A 24196-nucleotide genomic window follows, 5' to 3' on the forward strand; every position below is an offset into this window, starting at 1 on the left:
GTCTTCCACTATAACCATTCTGACGAAAGGTGACTTCGAGATCGGCTAACTCGCTGAAGAACTCTCAGGGTCCGAGATGACATCGGCCCTGTGAACAAAGATACAAAGTACCCCTTCACGTTGAGCTGGATGGTGACAACTATTAGTCTGCAGATACAAGTCACTGTGAGCAGGCTTCTGACAAATGCACGCCCCAACGCACCATCCACCTTCCTACTTGTACTTGCTGTACTTTTGCCTTGTTAATAGCAGGTTGTGCTCCCGTCGAAATATCCGCGATTGTCTACGACGTCACCTGGCTGCATTCCCGTAAAGTTTTTGAACATTGTATGTGCCGGAAGAAACTAAGGTCCCACGTTGTCAACTACGTTTGCATTATTGTCTTTCCACAAATTGTTTATAGATTGCATCACCAATCTCTCTTTTCTTGTTGTGTCATCCGCCTCACGCCATATTTCTGTATGGTGGGGTGACTGGGTCAGCGGTACAATATTCCGCTCTTCGGCCAAAGCCAGTCTTCAAAATATAACAAAGATGAGAAAAGTGTGAGGACTGTTTTTCATTTCTAAATTAAAATGGTTAAAGATGACCAGCTAAAAAGACGAAAATCCATATAATTTAAAAACACATAGCAACTTGCTGAGATTCTGCTACGAAAAAGCACTGAAGCAGTGCACGTTCACTTTAAGTCCAAAGAGCTGCAAATGAGTAAGAAGTATTTTGGAAGGAGAGAGGATATTCCATACGATTGTTGGGTTTGGGTAGAAAGATAGGGGGTCTGTTAGGTAGGAAGAACATGGACATTATAGTTAGGGGTTGATGTGGATAGTGGGAGAGCAGAAGATGGGAAAGACAGAGAGTGAAGGGAAGTTTGGTGTGTGGGTGAAGTAGTGATCACAAGAGGAAAGCGATGGGGATGGATGGAGATGGAAGAGTAGAGAGGAGTCCTAGTATGTGGTGGTATAAATGGGGAAGACTTGAAGCTGTTAAGAGGGATAAATGTCAGTGTGGATCTTTTTGTCTAGGAAAGGGCGTGGTTGAAGTTGCATTGAGATACTATGTGGAGTGTGTAGGGGTAGGGACAGTGGGATGAGTTTGTAAAGGTGCGGCAGCACACCAGTGTTGGTGATCAGATGGGAGACAATGGGTTTATGGGAATCTAGGTTGCGGATAGTATAGGAGATGCAGAGGTGTTTGATGTTGTGAAGAGGTCTGGTATTTACTGAGTTGGTAAAGGACACAGGGAAGGTGAACAGAGTACATGGCTTTCGGGGTTTTGGAGGAACTTAATAGAGCTTTGATGTGGTGGATATCCATGAGTAGAGGATGAGTCAGGTCAGGGTTTTGTAGATGTAGAGTATAGTGGAGGGGTGTCGTCTCCTATTTCAGCTTGTTAGCAGTTTTAGTCTATTGTGGGCTTTCTATTGGATGGCTAGTTTCCACGTTAGTTGCTGGTCGAGCATAAGTCCAAGATATTATAGTGTATTAGTTAACTGGACAGAATAGTCATAAATGGTACGGTAAAAGTCTTGGGTACAGAAAATATGGATTGTTCATCCTATAATTATTACCTGAATATTGGAGAGGTTGATCTTGAGAAGCCATTTTTTACTCAAAGAGGTAAACTGACTCAGGTGGATTTGAAGGGAATATTGGTACCTCTGGGCTGCAGGGTAGAGGGTGTGAAAACAGCGTCATAAGCACACTTAAGCAGTTGGAAAGCAGGTAGATTGGTGGAGGTGATCTGAGCACATCAGCAATGTGGAAATAAGATGAAGGAAGGGGGGGGGGGGGGTTGGATGGAGCCTGCAGCGGACTGGACGGTAAGGGAATTGTTGTTAATAATGACAAAGAATGGGAGATTGGAGAGAAAGAATGCAATACACGCAAACATGGTTAACTGGAAGTGTGCATGACTGGAGTTTTAAAAGAAGATCAGAATGTCTCTGATTGTCAGAGGAGAAATTGGGATGGGTGCCACACTGGTTAATAGGAAGAAAGTGGTGTTGGTTCAGGTGTTGACTGATGCAGTTGGAGAGGATGGGTTCCAAGTCCATAATAAACACTAAGGTGAAGCAAGTAGGAAGAGGTATCAGTGAGAGGTTTGTGCAGTTTGAAGAAACCATGATTTTGGAGGTTGTCCATAACTGAAGACAGTAACCTATGGAGAGGACAGAACGTTAAGAGTGGCGAGGGTGACTAGGAAGGAGAGGGACATTCTTTGAGGTAATGCAGTCATGATTGGGGCTGTGTCGTGTTTTTTGTGGAGTATGTCATGTGCTGTGACTGGTGTACTTAATTCTGGTTGTGGTACGCTGTCCATGTATTGGAAGCTGGGACTCAGGGGTGGAACAGCAATGTTTGTGCATTCATGGATGGTAGGGAATGATACTCATCAGAGATTCATGAGATGTAGAACAGATAGGATGCAAAGTGGTCAGCTTTGCTCAGGTCGTCAGGTAATGGATGTTTGTTGTGGAAGAATGGGTAGTGAGGGATGGGGTAATTTGCTAGTGACTCGACTGAATGCCTTCTAATACTTCGAAGAGTTAATGGAGAGTGTGGCGTTTAGTGTGATGCATGTCTGGCACCAATCCCAGAGTTTCTTTATATTTGATAATTTACTGATGTGCCTCTGTATTTGCCAGTGGTGTGCGGATGAGTCATATCAGTAAATTTCATTCAGAGCTATATATCATTCACTATGGAATACTGGAATGAGCATAAACATATTCTCTATAAGTACTTAAAAACCATTTGCTTATAAAATACAAATAACGAATTAGGAATATATGTGGATCTAAGCGCTATAGGACTTAACATCTGAGGTCATCGGTCCCCTAGACTTAGAACTACTTAAACCTAATTAACCTAAGGACATCACACACATCCATGCCTGAGGCAGGATTCGAACCTGCGACCGTAGCAGCAGCGCGGTTCCGGACTGAAGCGCCTAGAACCGCTCGGCCACAGCGGCCGGCAGGAATATGTAGCTGTCGAACATATTACTTTCATTACTACTACGCAAAACCGGAAAATGCGAAATAAACTTAACTACTGTTACGCATCACAGTGACTTACATATTATCACCAACCTGCGAGAAAAGTTCGATCTCCACACTTCGAGTTGTTCTCACTGTCACCAAGAGCCTTTTTTTGTCCTCATTGTACTTGCAAAATGTGTAGAATCTCACATATTCTACAACTTTATTTTTACTCGAATTTCGAGGAGGTCTTGCGTATTACAATGAACTTACAAGTTGCGTGTGCTTTTAGAAGTTATACAGTCACGTATAGAAGCGGAAGAATATTTAGTTTAGAGGCCCGCAGAGTTTGCATGTGTACTACATGTATCGAAGTTTCATCATAACCAGGTTCTGTTTAAACTAAGAATTTCAGCTGCAGTGCCCATGGGCAAGCCACGAGTATTTTAATAAGTAATATAGTAAGTATGCGACAATGTTTAATATGACCTTCATTGTTCTTGCACTGTGTATGAAATCTTCACATAATGCAAATTTATTTTGCTTAAATTTTGAGAGAGATCCTGCACATAGCTGTTTTCAGTTTATTAACTAACATAGACAATTTAGATGCTGAAACATTTAATTTTGAAGCATCACTGTGCTTGCAACTTGTGAGAAATCTCACAATAACTTATAAATAATTTTATTTATATTCAAGATATCGACTTCGACATTGTCTCGTTCTGTTTAGGAATGGAACAGGGAGAGAAGATGCTAGTTGTGGTACGAGGTACGCTCCGCCACGCACTGTCTGGTGGATTGCGGAGTATGTATGTAGATATGTAGATGTAGAAGTCTTTGGAGATATCACATCTCTCACTATTACCATCTCTGGTTGTCTCTCGCACAAGTGTGTGTTTATAAACAGTCCATGTCACTGTCGTTCTACACTTTAAGTGATATATCATAATAAAACACTTATACCTTTCTAAAATCGAACAGCTTATTCCTTCCATCCCTTTAAAAAAATCACGTGTGTGTGTGTGTGTGTGTTTGGTGGTAGGCTTGCTTTCTATTAGATGTTGGTATAACTAATGACAGATCAGCGAGCCACAGTTACCCAAAATGCAACAACAGTTTATTTTAGTAATACTTGTAATCGATTTTATTTTTCTTGTGATGCATTACGTTCATTCCCATCCCATCCTAAACTGACGATGAAAGAAACAATGTCACGTGATTTTTAACAGTATGCAAACATTATCAGACAGAATACACTTTACGTATTTATATACTGTTGCAACGTAAACATTACATTTTCCGACGTATCCTAGAATACTGCGGCCTCATAGATGAGGTAAGGTAATTAATTTGAACCCTACAACGTTTCTCTGTTAATGCAGTCAATTTGTGCTCAAAATTGCCCCAAGGGGGAACATTGTGGCGTAGTTCTTATTTCTTACAATCTATCTGTTTTCCGGAATGCTGAATCCAAAATTCAGATTTGTCAACAAAACTTCGTGACACAACATTGAAAAAAATGCAAAAAGGTACAAAATCTCATTTTCCGCGTTTTTTTGCTTATAACTTGAAAGGTGCCAACTTTTCATATATAACCTACCTAATTCAAAATGAAAGTGCACAAAAGTTTCTACAAATATCACTATTTACATTTTTATCTCCAACAGACCGTTGTAGCTCAAGTGCCAGTTGAAAACTGGCATATTTCTGCTGACAGCAACAACCCACTTTTCCCACCAAACCTCTAATTTATTATTAAATGCTGTAATTTATTGAATTCCTTCCAGTTTTAAGTAGAATACGTTGTACACTGGTTTCATTTGCTACGCCAGCACCAATACTAAATAAAAGCAATTCCAAATTCACATTATATTTACATTCTTTGCAAATAATTCTGTCTTGTACATCTTGTCATTTTATTTATTCTCACTCTTCATCAGGGCCAGTTCGAGAACATGTTTCCACATAAGCGACTTATTATTTGGCACCCTCCCCTTGCCTCATTTTTCTTCCATCAAGAATGAGGTCCCACAAGGTTCAGTCTTAGGTCCCTTATCATTCTTAATATATATTAATGACATGCCACTCCATATCCATGAAGATGTGAAGCTAGTTCTTTTTGCTGATGATATAAGTAATCACATCCAACAAACAAGAATTAGCTGAGGGAATTGTAAATAATGTCTTTCAGAAAATGATTGAGCTGTTCTCTGCAAATTCAATCTCATTAAATTTTGGTAAAACGCAGTATATACATATCTGTACAGTAAATGGCACAACACCATTAATAAATACAGAATTTGAACAGAAATCTGTAGCTAAGGCAGAATGTTCCAAATCTTTGGGTGTGTGCATTGATGAGAGATTTAATTGGAAGAAACACACTACCAATCTGCTGAAACATTTGAGTTCAGCTACTTATGTCGTTAGGGTTATTGCAAATTTTGGCGATAAACATGTAAGTAAATTAGTTTACTATACCTATTTTCATTCAGTGCTTTGGATGGCATCATATTTTGTGGTAATTTATCATTTATCATTCTACATCAACGCACTTTATCCAAAGTTTCACAAGTTTTTTAATTCCTTTGGATAAAAGATTTTTGTAGCACCTGTAAACCATTTTGCACTGCATCAGTGACTTTTGCATCAGTTCCAAATCTTCTTCCCCTGAGCGCTTCCTTCGATGGTCCAAACATATGGAAATCATTTGGAGCCAGGTCTGCACCACTACACAAGTATGCAAATATGTTTTCTGATGTATTGGTGCGACACGTTGAATTCTTTCCAGACTTGGAGTTTCCACTGTATCCATCGCATGTTGCACTTGTAGAGTCTCATATAGCTATGAAATGAGTTTCACTGTTCTTTTAACTCTCTAGTTCAATTACTTTAACTCTCGTCCCATCTGAGAGGCATGCACGTAGATCATCGAAAATTGTGAAAATCGCAGCAATTTTTTAGTAGGTTGATAGGTATTACATGGATAAAATCAAACCATACCTGGTTATGTTAGCAATATGAGCATATACATATTGTAAAAATTATGACTTGAAAATCGGAAAAAATTACTAAAATTGACGGAAAATGCATGTAAATTGTGGGGAGACATGACAAACTGCGGGAAAATTGAGGGAGAATGAGAGAGTACTTACATGTCTGCTAAGTGCAGAAAAGTTCTTGTACGTGGGATCGAGAAAAGAAATTGAAATGGGAGCACTGGGACCCAGGAAAACAGTAATGTGATTATGGGCAGCGATAAGACGACAGGAATACACTGTTTAACGTGCATGACCTGTAAAGGTAGGGTATTATATTTGTATAAGTCAGATCACAAGCCCAGGTGCAACCACCATATTATATGTAACCACACACCTTAAAATAGCTTTTACATCCTCTGTAGTAAAAGGTATTGTATTACCAGATTTGGGGCTGCAGTATACAACTACTGAAAGGATCATGTGTTTGCCCCTGTACAATAGTGCCTCAGTGATTTAAACTTGAACAAACAGTATTTACAATGCGTTGCTCTGTACTATCTACCAGCCACAATCATGTGGTCCTGCTAACAGTTAACTTACAGAACAGTTGCTGCATGATTTTTAACAACATTCTGCAGTATGCCTACTGATGTGGTAGGAATACCTACAAACTGTCTGCAGTCTTGGATGTTTTCATATAAAATTGTTCTGGACCGAGTTAGAACACTACATACCTGCAATCATAGACCTCTTCATACCACAGCCAACAGAGGACTACCAACACAAGTGTGCCGAATCATGTCCACCAAACCGATGGGAAACCTGTTTTGGCACCCTCTTTTAGATGAATGAAGGTCCATGCGCATTACACCATTTCCCATTTTGGATGTGAATTGAGTCGCTAGTATCATAGCTACTTTGATTCCAAGTTACTGTCAGATGTTTGTGAGGCACTGCAGCCCCTGTGCATACATTTGCTTGACATTTGTTGTGTATGTGCATGTGTGTGTGTGTGGGGGGGGGGGTTCATGGAATTAGTCCAGCATGTCAACCAAACCGATGGAAAACCTACTTCAGCGCCCTCCTTTTTAAGAACGAAAATGCATACGCAGTTCACCATTTTCCAGTCACATTTTGGACATAAATTGTCTGTCTTATAAATACATTGATTCTAAGGCCCTGACAGAGGTTTGTGAGGTGCTGCAAACCCTGTGTGTACATTTGTTTGACAGTTGTCCTGTACATAGAGTTAGTGCAGCATGGTGTGTGATTTCACATGGCAAACACCGCTGCTATGCATTTGTCTATTTCCCCATAACATGCATTTTCTGTTGCTAGTGATCATTTATAGGACCGATGCGAGTATAGCGTAATTAGTGTTAATGGTGGGCACTATACACTTCCAGAAAGCTATATTATGCACGTGCAGCAAAGAAATTATTTTTTTCTTTGGTGTAGAAGCAAGTAGTTTTAATTTTTAAAGTTTGTCACCTCACTCAGTGAGATAGAAAACGTACAGGGTGCATGTGTGTCAGATGTTGGACATATATGTCCTGTGTTAGAATATTAAGAGCATTGCACTCTGCATAACTAATATTTTGGAAACCACATGGCTTTAACAACATATTGTGTTTAACTGCAGAATCTCCTTGGTACTGATTCCACACATATAACAACATTCCAAAACTGACAGCACAGATGATTTATGTAAAATGCTTAAACCTCCATCTGTCCAGAGCTCCATCAAGCATAAACCATATGTTTCTTCTTAACTATTTGTTATATTACCACAACACTCTCATATCTACTATACGCAGCTAACATGTGCTAACCTCCTCAACAAGCACGCATCTGGAAAGATCTTGTGCACTTGGACAGGTCGTGTTTGTTAGACTGGTGCAGAACAGTCTTTGCTGAACAGCAGTTACGGACTCAGATCGTTATGTTCCTTTGCTAGACGTGGAATGTAGCGAATATAGTGCCCTTCTACTTCTGGTGAGTAGCAGATCAAATCGCTGACAGTGTTGCAGGGAGGGTGGTCCAGAAATTAACCATGAATGAACATACTGTGCAGTCAACTACCTATATTCACAATCAAGTAGATGGTACAAGCAAAGCGGTGGATGTGTGGTTTATTGTTGATACAGAAACTGGGAAACATGCTGCAATGTCATTAGTCGGCGCTGAAATTACGGAAAAAACGGTAAAATTTCTAAAATTGATCGCACTATCAACTGTGGTGCTTCTTACAGTACATCATCCCATATCAATGGTCCCTTTTCCATCCCATCCATCCACTAGTATGCTGTTGATTACCACATAATAATTGACTGACCACTTGCTTGAGATGGTGAGAGTCCTGGTGGGAACAAATCTTCCAGGGACGGCCAGCACCACAACACTGATCATGTACATGGCTGCAATATGTGGAATCACTGCTCCTGGTCTCTTCAAACTGGAACACTGAGACATCTTCTACCCTGTCACTGTGGAAAATGATATTAAATTTAGAGGTCATCACCTTTGGACAGCTGTTTGGAAATGCCCCACAAGGCCGCAAATGATGTCTGCCACTTTTTTGTCGATAAGAAACACCACCTCTGACTTCTATTTCAACCATCCTGTGTGTTGTGGGAGCAGCATAGTTTACACCACGCAATGCCTGCCTTTATGTGAGAGCCAATGGACTGAAATGCGTTAATGTCAGTTTAACATCTGACACAGACCTCAAAGTCACGGTAGAAAAACAAAATCTATGGCTGTATGCACAGCTGTAGTCATACATCACTTTGATGTGTTACAGCAAAATGCAATGTATGAAACTGCTTATGGAACAACAACACAAGAACACTGTCCTTGTGACTGATAGTCTGTGAGGTACAGTCTCCGTCCAAACTATTTATGAAACAAGAATGCAAGAACCGTTCCCTTGTGATTGATAGTCTGTGGGATATGGTCTTCATCCAATACAGGCGACCAAACTTTAATCACTGGATGCCTGCTCCAGTGGACCAATACTTGTATATTTAATAGTATCACTGCATAAGATCGATGTTAACACGATGTTTCCAAAATATATGAAGACAGAGACAAAGGAAAAATCTTATTGTGTTCTCCACCAAATGACATTAGCGAAGTTTTTATAGTTCACAGATTTACTCTGTTGGATGTTGCAAGAATAGCGAGGAGATGGAGAGAGAGAGAGAGAGAAAGAGAGAGAGAGAGAGAGAGAGAGAGAGAGAGCGAGAGAGGGGGTGGGGGGAGAGAGACACTGTGCTGTCAACGAAGACTTAGACACGATTACACTGTCATATTTCTAGTGGGGTAATCATAGGAATACAATAAAAGAGATTAGGTCAAGAACAGGGGGATACTTATAGACTGTCTTTGAGTATCAGTGAATTGTTGATGTTATACTTCTGAATTTATTTTTGCAGTCCATGTATGCTCTGCATGATTGTGAATTTCCTCCTATACGTTAGTGTGCTACTTTTCTTGTTCTGATAGTTCTCTATCCAGTCAGTGACGGGTGGTGAACTAGACATCCTTCTAACTAATAGAACAGTGCTGTCAGAATGTAATGGGATTTCGAGATAAATGATAGTGGACATCTCTTACTCATCGAAATCAGATGGGCTGAAATGAAGAATGGGGGATTCATGAGAATACGGCATGTAAGTGATACTCTGACGAAAGGAGAGCTCAGAGATGGGGTATATACCATTTTTCTAAGTATTGTAGGCATACATATTACAGCATCTCATAAAGTGACTGCAATGAGAAAATTAGGGCGTAATATGAAGGTTCTTAAGAGATATAATCAGTAGCAGAAGTTCCATCTTAGTTTTCTTTATAATAAAAAGACAACATTCTTCCGTGGGATTTGTGTGCCTATAAATGGATGGATTGACATCTTAAAAGGTGGACTAAATTTTAATCAGTAGCAGAAGTTCCATCTCAGTTTTCCTGATAATAAAAAGACAACATTCTTCCATGGGATTTGTGTGCCTATAAATGGATGGATTGACATCTTAAAAGGTGGACTAAATTTACATCTACATCTATATGTATACCCTGCATGCCATCGAAGGGTGCATAGGAGAGGGTATCCAGTGCCTATACTAGTCATTTCCTTTCCTACTCTACTCACAGAGCGAGGGAGAGAAATACTGTGCCTCCATATGAGTGCTAATTTCTCATCTCTTATTTTCTTGGTCTGCATACGAAATTTTTGGTGGCGGTAGTAGTATCCTTCTGCAGTCAGCTTCAAATGGTGGTTCTCACAGTGTCCCATGAAAAGAACATCGCATTCCCTCCAGGGATTCCCATTTGAGTTCTTGGTGCATTGCCCACTAATTTGGCGGTAGCTAATAGAAACGCTTCTATAAAGCTGTGTTCTAAAGGAAACCTAGGTCTGCAGACTCGTACACATCTGAGATGTGGTGGTCAGTAGACAGGTATTTTGCTATTGCTCCCTGGTTCAGCCTTTCTGGGATATTTTGAAAACACATCTCAGAACATTTTGCTTTGCAGGAGGGATGAGGGGAAGCATATTGTTCAACATCCCAGTAATTATTGCAATAGCACTGAAGCGTCTAGTCCTTCTTAGAAGGATAGGACAACTTTTGCGATTCTGGAATCTTTAACAGCTGTCTGGCACAGCGAGCGGTGGGTTATCGGCCAGGAGGAGAGCAACCATGATATGCTTGAGGAGGTTCATGACCCGGTGACAGCAGTGGCAGCAGTTCGCATGCGACCAGGTGGCGGGGGCAGGGATGAGGGCACAGGTGTCGCGGAGGTGGAGAGGAGAGTGAAACATCCTACTGCCCGCATAGACTGACAGGTCTCAGCAGGATTAGTTTGGGAGTAGTATATCAGTATTCTAAGTGTCTTAGTTGCATCACCGCGACGGAACGCAGTTAGCATTGGATATCTTCAGCTATTTGACAACAGCTGCCACACATTTGAGTATCAGATAGCCTGTGGGAAGCCTTCAGAGACGTCCTGAAAACCACTCAGCAGAACAATGTGTTAATGTAATAACTAAATCAGCTGTCACAATTTAATTAATTTCCATATCAATCTGACATCGAAAGTGTCCCAGAACTGGCTTTACCCTTCTACACCTAGGTGTTACCTCCAGTACTTTTGAAATCACGTGATTTATATGTGAATTCACAGCCTAAATCGCCGATTTTTCTACATGAAACCTTTTAACGAATTCCTTCAACACATTACAAGAAGTTCAGAGTTAATTCATTCTCTCCTGTAAATGCATCATTCTCTACTGTTTCAGTTATTCTCACCTCATCGAGCCGGCCGGTGTGGCCGAGCGGTTCTAGGCGCTTCAGTCTGGAACCGCGCGACCGCTACGGTCGCAGGTTCGAACCCTGCCTTGGGCATGGATGTGTGTGATGTCCTTAGGTTAGTTAGGTTTAAGTAGTTCTAAGGGACTGATGACCCCAGATGTTAAGTCCCATAGTGCTCAGAGCCATTTGAACCATTTTTTCACCTCTTCGAAAACAGCATAGATACCAAGTCAGCAGCAGCATTTACACATGGCAAAACAGTTTTAATTTACGCCTTGTCAGTAGTAACACGATTCTATCAGTGCACACATTTTTTTGTCTACTTTAAATGCAGTTCTTCCTGATTTCAGTATGTATTGAAGTCCAGTTTTATGACAATTCCAGATCTGTTGCAGCTGAATTGTATTCTCGAGTTTTTCACTGCTCATCTTTATCTTAAAATAAATGCTCATTTTCTACAGTGTGGCAAATTTTATGCTGTGCTTAGAAATAAGCCGTATTGCTCAGGAAAATGACACTACCTTTCCCTGCTTGCACAGTTTTTGGTGTCACTGAAAGTGGAGTTGTTAGTATGAGCCTGCAGCTTTTTTTGTCACAGAAAATATCAAATGTCACATCCTGTTAACAATCTGGTCATATCCTATCTCCCACATTATAATTATAAACCTGCCTACTTTACCAACAGCCACATTATCTTAGTTGCCATCAGATTGGCTCTCACTATCCTTGACAGAGTGAGGCGTGGCACTGATCTGCTGTCTCACTGACCACACTCATTTCCAACTTCAGAAGTTACACAGATAAGTCAGTAAAGTAAGAGAACGAATGATAGTAGAACATATCATCAATGTGTGCTCCATTTAATTTGAGACTAATTGGTGTTAACTGCAGCGTAATCACAGCTTTTGACTGGAAGATATTTAAATTTCAGTTGAATGCTGGCATCAGAATTCGCTCAGCCGCAGTAAGCCACTTAGGGCTAAGCAAAATGAAGCTCACTCTGCTGGGGTCAGAGCAGAGCTCCGGGTCTTGCAGACTTGCCGGAAGGATACAACATGAAAAACTAAAAATAAGACGCAGTTTGCAGGGGCAAACAACCATTAACAACAAACGATTGGATTTTTTGCAAGCCCTGAAGCCAGGTAGAAGAAAACTAGTCATCCAGCAAAATACAGTTTTAAGGAGTTAGCATAATCATAAAATTATCACAAGCAGTGTTCGACGATGGAGCTGCCAATGTAGGAACAGGTATAACACAAGATATCATCAAAAGTGTAAATATAAGGAAAGTGATTTGTCCGACATCACAGTCGCCAGAAATGTAATAAATAGGTGTCGCAGATCATTGTGCAAGAAGAACGCACCGGGTATTGGCTGTGGCGTGACCTGTGTTTGATTTCAGTTTCACATCAGTGGTTTTATGTTGACAAAGTCTGAATACGGACATCAGTGTAGGCAGTGACATTGACTGGTGTTTTGAAGCTATACTCTTGATTATGACAATACCTACAGACTTAGATGTTGACAACGTAAACAAAGCTGTTGTGTCATTATGTCATCTTTCCCCTTGCTGTTGGTAAGTTGGACGATGCTTATTATATGGTTGTGAAATTTCCTGATGTATTAAATCGTCGATGATGAACTTCTGGTCATGACTGTGTGGGTTAATTTTATCGTCTTGTAGAATATTGTGCGTCTTTTTACCAGCCAGTTTCAGATTTTTTTTTTTTTGACAGAGTAGCGTATTATTTATTTTATTGTGTACAAATCTCTTCTTGAGTTGTGTTGCGTTGAAACAGAGATTCATTATTCATTAGGCCGCATCAGTGGGAGGGCAGTGTGAGAACGAGTGCAGTACGGGTAAGGGCACGTAAGTTTTAACAGGCAGAGCATGTGCGGATGAACTCCGACTACACAGAAAAAAAAGATAAGTCTCTGTTATAACTCAATCACCCACCCCAGTTATTCCTCTACTTACAGTTGCAGGCAGCTAGTTTTAGTATACGTTGCAGGAGGGTTTTTTGCACATTCCTCCTACTCGTTTAAACGAATTTACTAATTATTAATGTCTATATCACCTAAGATGTTTAACAAGTGTGCAGCTCTGATTCTGTGAACTATCAATATCCTAATAATTCACAGGTCGGGAGAATAAATGTTACAAGCAGACTAACAAGAGAAAAATGTTTTATAGCCTTGAATACAAAATAAATCATTTTTCTCTAAACACATCAAAACCGTTCCATGCAAGTACAGTAGTTAACTGATTTAAGTTTATCTTTATATTTTTATTTTTTCGTGAGTCCACAGCCAACAATAATTTTTTGTAAGGGGAAACTTGGTGCATAGTACGCTGTAATATTCTTTATTAATCTTGCAATTGGCCGAGTTTGGCGTTTATCATTTTCGAGCACTTGTGGGTAACCATAATATGATTTATCATGTCTGACGTGGCATATGAATCAAGTTTTTGTTGCACATGTGAGCCATATTCGACCTAATCCATACACAACATTAAATGTAAACGAAAATCAAGTCCTTATATTACATGATGATAAGAGTTAGCTGTAATCACACACTACACAAACTGACAATTACACTCAGTTGTTCACTAGTTCATTAGCTCGTTAATAAACTAATATCTGCATTAGTTAATTAATGAACAGGTGATTGTAACTGTCACTTTGTGTAGTGAGTGGTTACACATAGCCTTACTGTTCTGTGGTCCTGTAAAATAAGGACTTGGATTTCGTCCGTAAGTAATTTTGTATATGGACTATGTTAAATGTGGCATCATATGTGGTTTAATAATTTCATTTGTACGCCACGTCAAACGTAATAAATCATATGTTGGTTACTTTCATGTGCGTGACAATGTAAATACTGAAATCGACTGACTACACAATTTATAAAGAATATTATAGTCTACTACAGACCTTGTTTTCCGTTACAGAATTTGCTTTGTTTAGTCTTTAACGAAACTTTCAGGGAGACACGGCTGTTATATTGCTTTAGAAGGTTGATCTGCATTGTCATCGCATTCTATACATAACTGAAAATGTAAGAATAGCTTGTATGAATGCGTGGTGTCCGTTTTTTCGGACGAGTATTACATAAACTGGAGGTAGAGGAGAGAGAAAGGACAGGAAAGGGAAGGAACTAATTATATCAGCTGCATCAGGACCTTACATGGAAACAGAAGCGACGGGTGAAAATGTATGCCTTTCGTTTCGCCTCACCCTCTCCATCTTCAATTTACATAATACGTAAGAATATGTCCACCTTTTATAAATCGTTACCCCAAAAGTAATGAACTAAAATCTGACTCAGAGCGAAATGTAACAAATATGAACGTTTTTGAATAAAACTGTATAAGATACATGAGAAATTTTCCCCGTAAGGAAGCCACATCGTTTACTTTTATCGAGACAGCGTCGTTTCACTCACTTAACAATGAAATCGTCATGGACTCTCTGCAATGTCAGTCAGCGTTTATCTAGTACGGTACGATACCTTGTTACTGGCAGTTCTTTCAAAGACATGAAATTCACAAGTGCAGTTTCACTTTACAAAATTTGAGACACAGTTATGGAAACGTGTCACGCAGTAATACTTGCACTGAAGGATTATATTCGGGTAAGTAATGTATACAAAGAGATAAATATCTATATCTATATATACATACTTTTATTAATAACTTTGAATTAATTTTTTTAAAAACATCTTCCGTCGTGGCCGTTCTCTGTATTTTCTGTGCATCAAATTTTGCGATTCATCATTCGTAACATTTATATTTTTGTACTCGTCTGCCCTAACATTCGACAATGTCGGGAGTATCATAATTTTCGTTGCAGTCTAATAATTTCTTTCGTCTTGTTTTTAACTCATTTTCCATATAACAACAACAAACTTAACCTCTTTAGTCTGTATGCCATGCGACCACGCATGCGACAGACTGTCACGTAGACTTGGCCACTGTTTCTATGTTTCGATACAGTGTATCGATACGTGGAACTGTTTCAGTGTTTCGGAACGGCTGTGGTTCACTGTTTCGAAACAGTGGTGTTTCATTCCGCCCCTGTCTCAGATATCCGGACCAGATTCGATCTCGGGCCAAACACAGAAACTGTATCGTTGTTTCAAAATAAGGCTGTTTCAGTCCACCTGTGCTTGGAACGGACTGATTGTATAGAAACAGTGATGTTTCATTCCGCTCTGTGTCGGACGAGATTCGGGCTCGGCACAGGTACTGAAACACAACATACCACTTCGTGAAACACTTTCAAGAGTGTCGAAATCGTTTTGACAAGCAATAGCATGAAGCTTAAGATATCCGAAAATAAAGCTTCGTTTCGAGATGACTGTCCTATTCCAAAATGGCGTAACATTTGCTTTATAAACGCTAACCAAACAATAAAACAACGCATACTATTCACATTCAAAATAATAAATATGTGAAAATCATTCAGTTAAATTACACTTTTTTTTATAACATACGTTTCTCTGTTCAAGTACAGTAATCATATTAAAAAACGCAAGTAAGCCTAGAACATTTTGAATAAAAAAAGGCGTAGAGTGACAGTTATTATACATATACATAAATTTAATGTAGGTATAATTGCAAGCAATCTGTTTGACATATCACTGATAGTGTAATGGTGAACGGGAAGGGCTGGGAAGCATGGTGAATTTACAGTAACGGTTCGAAACACCTTGAAAGACAAAAATTTTTCTGTTATATTTTGTTATTCATTCGAATTATTTGTGCGTCTATAGTCACTCTGCCTATTATCCACAATGATTCCCCTTGTGTGCATGGAAATTAGCAGGATGGGTATATTACCCATACTAGCGGTATGTGGGAATCCCAGTAGCATATCCGTTGTTTCTGCAGTTCGCTCCCACCTCCAGTTCCGTTCGTGGTGGTTCTTCTGTCTTCAGCTATGGCTGTCCTCAGCCAATTGAAAAGTATGAAAGTCACACGACACGAAAGCAGCGCATTTGCTGCATGAAATACGAAACTGCCAAGACGCCTAAGTGATAGTTTCATACTTTCTGCGATATGATTAGCGCTCTCGCACCTCATTTGTGTTTATATGGACATACCTATACAGTAGATATTCAAGATGATAAAATGTCTAGGTTTATTAGATTACAAAACACAAACTATTTCACTGTTTCGAAATAGCGTATCGAAACCTGACATTGTACTGTTTCATTTGTTTCGAAACAGTTACATGTTTCAGTTTGCCCATCTCTACTGTCAAGGATATTGCCAATTCTGCCCACAGGCGGCACATTTCTGGGCAGCACAGTATATTTCAAAAGTTTTTGATGTTCGCAATATTATTGCGCAACCTCTAAATCTCACTTCTACAAGTTCAATATTACTGCTCACCAGGAAGTACTGCGCAGTATTATTGACCGTCTAGAGCAATTATGTTACTCCTCACCCCCTCCCTATTTCCTTTCCTCAGTACTTCGCATACTTGGCACAGAAACAGCCCACGAATTCTATTTACTTCTTTCTAATGATTGTAACTATCAGTTACAACAACAACGACGACAAAAACAACAACAACATTAATAATAATTAGAGTGTATCGTATTAGCACATCGCACTTAAGAATTATTTTAAACTTATCATACTTCTGTATTATTCAAACGTGGTGAAAGTTAACAATTACAACAAATTTACAAATAACCACGGCTGCCAGTGTAGTTATTGGAACGGAGAAAATATGTGTACTTTACAACATATTTTTTTACGGATTAATTAGTTAAATTTTAACTGTTTCCATCTACATCGCTTTTGATTTATTTCGAATGTATTATTATTTGAAAGATCACGATGACAGAACAATGACAAACATTTAAATGCCAACTTAAAAACTGTTATATTCAAACCGATTTGATGTGTGTGCTTCAGTTTGTCAAGAAAGCAAATTCAGTTTTTGGCTGGGTCTTTGAAACCTCAACTCAGAGATTCCCTTACAGCTGCAGTGGAGACCGATGTTTCTCCGTCTTGATTAGTGGAACTGCGGGAAGTGTTGACTCACACAAGTAAGTTAATACGAAGGGTTGATACACGTCCACTGCTCCTGTTGCTAAATTGAACTGTACGTATCTTGCCTGCATTCAAAAATTTTCGAGAGACTACAATGTATATTTATTTTGAAGTATTCTTTCACAGGGGAGTTCTATTAGTTCCTCCTTTTCTGTTTTTAACGAATGGTCTCTTATGACGACATCGAACGGATTGTGCAACCAGTCATACTCAGATGAAGATTCGGGGCCTCGAATTGTTGACGAAGGTTTTCCAGATGTACTACGCCAATTGTACTAATTTTATTTACATCCAACTCACTTTCCTTCTACGAAATCATTCGGGCAAGAAAATAGCTCGCAGTTGACCTTCTCCATCTAGGTTTTCCTAAGTCCAAGTTTTCTCTTAAATGGACGTACTTTCTCGCTTAGAAAGATGATGATGATACTATTATTTCGACCTTGAAGTGATAAGTTAAGATCATACAGTTTCTCAAAAACGTTGGGCAAGTAGCACAATTTTAGAGGCAATTTTTCATCTAGATACAGGGCCATGAGTGTATGTCTACTCTTCAATAGGAAAAACCTAAGTTCATCCTTCAGTTGAACAACGCGACGAAGAATTTTATCACAAGATAACCCGTGCGCAGTGGAAGTGATCATGAGAAGAAGCCACCTCCCCGCAAAGAATGGATATCTTACTGTTTAAAGCTAGTGCTTTCGCGAAATTTATGGCACTAACTGCATCGTTCTCGTTTGGCAATTACTGACTTCCGACTGTATTACTTTAGAAGACAATGCCTCCCTGTACATCACGCAATGTGTGAATCTTACAGAAGGAGAAATAGCATACGCTATTGCCGTGAAAGCCCATTTGAGTTCCAGTAAATGGTGCCAACCGATCTGTACATACACCAGCACAATTTGCCCATCACATATTGTTGTCAACAGAGGAGGAATTCACTAGAAAGAAAATATCTTCCAGAGCTTTATAAAATAGAAGTCTCTCCTGCATTTCAGTGTCATAACAGTAGCTTACAAAACAAGATGTTGCGGAATTGTGATCGTTCCTCACTACTCAAAAGAACGCTGGTAAGGCCTAATATCAGATACTAAACTTGATCTTTGTGCACTCTGATATTGGGTTTTAAAACAAACATTATGATAAGAACAGCGAAAGAAGGGTGTATTTTGATTAAATTCGAATCTTTTTCGTTATTACAACTATATACTCTCGAAGGAGGAGAGAAACTCGGTGAATTACTCCCATGGGATTTATTGTTACCACGGCGAATCGGGCACTTACCCATGCGAATGTCGGAACTTGTGTCACTTCATTTTAAATCAGGATAGCTATTACTACTGAACATGCACTAGGATTCAACTGGTAGCTAACTCACTATCTTTGATCTCACTCTGGAATCCAGGCTGAAATCGCGCAGATAGTTACAGTGGCTGTGATTAATAATCTGTTATTGTAATCAGTGTTGTAAGGACGTGGCGGTCACCTAATAGCACGGCTTGTTGTCACTAGTGGTTGTTGAATGTTTGGTAAAAAGCACCCCGCGGTTGACAGCTGACAGAAACTGTGTGACGAAATATTACTTGCGACTTTTATTCTCAGCATTCCTGCTGACAGGATTTACTGGTCAGTTCTTGTGAAATAAGATAGAAAATTAACTTAGCTCACGAAAAAATGAGAATATGACGACTGCCTTCTTTGTTCACCGGAAGTCTTTTTCTTACATAATCTGATATATAAATATCAATGGAAGCCGTCGCCCCTCTATTACACTCTGCACACATCCCCCCCCCCCCTGCCCATACACACCGCAAATTAAGGACGGCAGGTGTACGGGACGCTTAACCAGCGGTCCTGTCATAGCCAAAGTACAGCATTTGGCGGAAAGCGAATAACAAGATAATAGCGGAGGAACGCAGTTGATAGTAAAGAGCTTCCGCAGTTTCAGATTCACGTTTACTTTGATACCAGTCTTCAGTAAATATTATGAACCAACCATTCTGCTAGCAAAACGGAAATTTGTGGTAAGGTCCTATGGGACCAAACTGTTGAGGTCATCGGTCCCTAAGCCTACACATTACTTAATCTAACTTAAACCAACTTACGCTATGGACAACACACACACCCATGACCGAGGGAGGACTCGAACATCCGACAGGGGGAGCCACACCATTCTGCTAGCCTGACGTCTTTTATGTACCAGGCTGGTATAATTAATTAGGTTGCTGAAAAGCGGATGACTAGGTTCTATTTACTAAAGGATCCAAAGGGAGTTAGTTGTTCATATTATTGCCCATCATTAAAGATAGCGAAAAAATCATTATCACAACTAAGTAGTGTCTGTACTGTAGTTATGTTTGGAATTAGCAAAGCGCTTTGGAGCAGTGGTTTGGAAGCAGAAACCTGATAACAGCATTGTTTGCGATGAGGTGACATTAATAATGAAAGTCAGGAAGGAAAATAAAATCGTTCATCTAATGTTCTTAAAAGGGCAACGGCCTTGCCGCAGTGGATACACCGGTTCCCGTCAGATCACCGGAAGTTAAGCGCTGTCGGGCGTGGCCGTCACTTGGATGGGTGACCATCCGGGCCGCCATGCGCTGTTGCCATTTTTCGTGGTGCACTCAGCCTCGTGATGTCAATTGAGGAGCTACTCGACCGAATAGTAGCGGTTCCGGTCACAGAAAACCATCATAACGACCGGGAGAGCGGTGTGCTGACCACACTCCCCTCCCATCCGCATCCTCAGCTGAGGGCTGACATGGCGGTCGGATGGTCCCGAAGGGCCACTTGTGGCCTGAAGACGGAGTGCTTTTAATGTTCTTAAAAGGGGCACACCGCTATTCGGTACAACAAAGCAGTAGATGGTTAGTAAAAGGCAACATCAAAGAAGGGAATTCGCTATTTATACAGCTTCCATTTTATGGCATACTTCACGTTTTAAGAAAAGATGCATACCAGCAATGGGAACATCAGTGACGAATATCGTAGTACGGAAAGCAGGTGTAGTCTACATACGTTTGAATCCAGCGTACCATTCCAACAAAACCGTGCTACAGTCTCAAGAATCTGCCTAGGAGACAAGGGACATCAGTTGCCCGTTCCAGTGTGGGGGAGACACGCGTGTTCCAGCGCTCCTCTATGATCGAAGTGACAAACACTCCCACATGAAGTGAACATCCAGAGACTATGGAGATAGGAATCAGGTCATATTGGGAAATTCTACACATGCTCCGCACCAAAATAAACTGTGGGAAAACCTTGCAAAAATGCAGATTTCCTTTCCAAGGAATACTATTAGAGCCAGAACAATCTAGAAATTAACAGTTTAATAGCACGTAACCTACAAGAGGCGGACATAAATCTCTGACATATCAAATACTGACGTTTATAAATTGGTATATGCATGAAATGGCTGTGTACGTTTGCTTTAATTACCTTCATTAAACTTACTATGTAATGACTGCGTTCTTTCCACCAAAAACCCAGTAAAATTAAAGAGAAATGAAACGGCTGTCATTCTTACTTAATAGTGGGAAATTCCATTCGCGAGGCACCAGCATATGCAGACTGACTTGTCTGTTGTGAACCGTTGAATCTCTATGGGGAACTCCCAAGATTATTACACAGGGAAACTCCAACCAAACCACATTAAGTAATAATTCTGTGTTGTCACGAAGAAACGTGCAGTCGAAATTCGGTAGTTTCATCTTACTAGAGTGGTCTAAAAGTTCGGAAGAAAAAATAATAAATAATAAGAAGTTATATTTATCAACCTCATCTTCATTGAGTCCAATGCCTTTAGTTTAGCTATATTGATTTTTATTTCCTCGGAAGAGATAAATGTTTCAAACTATGTATAATAGTGGTTTACAGCACAGATAGCGCTCTCATTAGAAGAAGTTTCCTTTCTTTTCAGCTATTTTAATGCTGGCAACCAAAAAAACACGTGAGGCTAAATCTAAAGAAGCATGTGGATGGAGGATTGTCTCGAACCCTACCAGCTTACGCTCTTTTGCTATCGAAATGATAAGGGCAATAGTTTCGATACGTTCTGCAGTCTACTGCCTGTCCCTGAGGAAATATGTACCACAAAAATACTAGCTGTCATCCTTCTTCCAAAACGGTATCGCTTTGGTGTTATTGACCAAGAAGTTTGCAAAAACACATAGCTGGAACACTTTTTCTTGGACGCAAAGCATGTTGTTTACCTTGTAAAACTGTCCCACTACCAATTATATACTTGGATTTCGTTTTGGTCTGTAAATCTTCTTCAAAAAAACGCAGTGAAAGTAAGTAAATAAACATATCTAATCCGTTAAGAGTGGGTATTATCCACTGGTATTACTGTTGCCGAATATGTAGGACTTGCACATATTTCCGAAATAAGTATGAGCCTTACATAATACGTTCGTCGTGAATGTCCAATGTTTCCTAATGAAAAGTTGGAGATAATGTTTATCATCCGTGCGTATTAACTGGAAATATGAGAAAGTCTGAATAGAAATGGAACACACTGACGTAATAAAAAATGCGCTACTGGAAATGAATAGCTATAAACACTACCATTACAGCTTATCTAACATTACCTTGACGCGTTTGTAGAACGAAAGCGTGGATTACACTGTACAGAGAATTGTGTTTTTTCTCAATCTATAAAGTAAATAACAGACTAATATAAACATTTAAAAGATATATCCCACAGATGCTGTCTATGAAGTCACGAATGTATGAAGCATCTGTGAACATGACTTCCTGTTACGGAATTTTAGTAAGCTCTCTAAAATCCATTTATACTCTTTTTTTCGCTCATAATCCACAAAAACTTTCCACAAGTACAGGTATCTGTATCAGAAGTACTTGTATCATTGGAACATTTTTCTCCATTTTTACGGACAAGAAGCGTTTAGCGCTGCCACCTTACACCACGCTAACATTTTTTATTTTGCCCAGAGCTGTTGAAAATGTAATATCGGCAATTTGTCCCTATACTGGAGTACAGTATGATTGAATCGTCGATAGAGGTGACTGTTACCGGTGTCCAGATTGTATACTACGGAACCCTACAGTTCCATGACAAAATGCAAATGAATTTACATTTCAGATGGATAATAAAACCATCTTACAAGTATAGGAACTAAGCCCTCCAGTTGTTTATAGCAATCTTACAGAAAATTTCGGTCTGCAATTATCATTAGAGTTCCCTGAATCTTTTTAAAAGCTTCATGACGAAACAACCTCATAGTATTTTACCTCTGTAACTTGTATACCGCAACTACCGTCAATTGTTTTGGGTATTTTTATTTGTCACTGCTAACGTATTGACGTCATGTCGAGTGCCACCAGAAACCTTATTACCGGTACTGGCTACTTATGGAGACTGGTCCTGTTGAAATTAGGTAAATGCCTTTTTTATACTCGCGTTTGGGGTCTAGTGCAGCAGGGGATACAACCCGTCGGCTTTGAACAATGACGTCATTCCTTAGTCATAGATCGTAATGTCTTCACTTCGAGGCATAGATAATAAAGCAGTTCTGTGTTCTAATAAGCACTATCATTAAAATAATTGAATAAAATAATTGAATGTAAATCTAAAAGCGATCGCGTGATATTGGGTGCATCATTAAACGTGTGACTTAATTAACCTAATTATTTGTTTTTTATTTGGCCGGTACTTAATATTTTTCGTAATGATATTAAGGTAATGTGGATTATTAATTTTTTGTTATAGAAAATTTGTAGTGTCATTTTTTTTATAGGAATGGATTTCTCTACCGCTATGAATATGGACGATTTAAGGGAAGTTATGGGCCAAGATATGTTGACCACAATTTGCTTCCTGCAAATGTGTGGTCTAATAGCCGAATACGTTCAATGTCGTGAGTGCGGCGAACATATGCGCCTTACGCGTGTATCGAGTCGCCGTACTCACGACTTGTTCGTTTGGCGCTGCAGTAAAGATCGGTTGTGGCGGTCCATTAGACGAGGGACCTGGTTCGAGAAATCAAAGCTCGCCCTCAGAGACATAATGAAAATAACATATTGTTGGTGTTTAAGATATCCTGTATGGCTGTGTTTGCATGAGTGTCGTGTCAGTAAACATACCGCAGTAGACTGGTACTCGTTTTGTAGGGAGGTTTGTGGGGAATATATGAAATATAGGGGGCCGTTGGGGGGGCCGGGCGTTATGGTGGAAATTGATGAGTCTCATTTTGGGAAAAGGAAATACAATAGGGGGGAACCTCTGGTTGGATTATGGGTGTGGGGGGCAGTAGTTTCAGGTCAGGATTGTAATGATGTAGTCTTTAGAGTAGTACCAAATAGAAGTAGGGAAGTTTTGGTTAGGTTAATTGAAGATGAGGTGGCAGAGGGATCTATTGTTATTTCAGACGGGTTTTCTTCTTATAGGGATTTAGGGGATAGGGGTTACCAACATCTTGTTGTAAACCATAACATTGAGTTTAGGTCTCTATCGACAGGCGCCTGTACTAACACCATAGAGGGGTACTGGTCAGCGGTAAAATCACTAATAGGGAAAGGGAAACGGCAAATTTCAACTCTTCAAAGCCATCTAGATGAGTACTCTTGGAGACAAAGCATTCCGCAGACATATTGCCCGTTTAAATGTTTCATCAAACATGTGGGCAAAATGTACCGTCCCAAACATCTCAGTTAATTTCAGGAGGGTGGGCGGGGCGGGGGGGGGGGGGGGGGAGGGAAGGGGGGTTGGTGAATGTGTGTGTGTGTGTGTGTGTGTGTGTGTGTGTGTGTGTGTGTGTGTGTGTGTGTGTGTGTGTATCAGAGAGAGAGAGATTTCGTCATGTGTTTGTTGTGAGTGTGGGTATGTTATTT

The 24196-nt window shown here is 39.9% G+C and overlaps 1 pseudogene; it reads left to right on the top strand.

Annotated features, from left to right (window-relative positions):
• The first annotated feature begins 19834 nt into the window (after positions 1-19834).
• On the top strand, positions 19835-19953 carry LOC124778226 (annotated as a pseudogene).
• The last annotated feature ends 4243 nt before the right edge of the window (positions 19954-24196 follow it).

This window comes from Schistocerca piceifrons, chromosome 2 (genome assembly GCF_021461385.2).
Source record: "Schistocerca piceifrons isolate TAMUIC-IGC-003096 chromosome 2, iqSchPice1.1, whole genome shotgun sequence".
NCBI lineage: Eukaryota > Metazoa > Arthropoda > Insecta > Orthoptera > Acrididae > Schistocerca > Schistocerca piceifrons.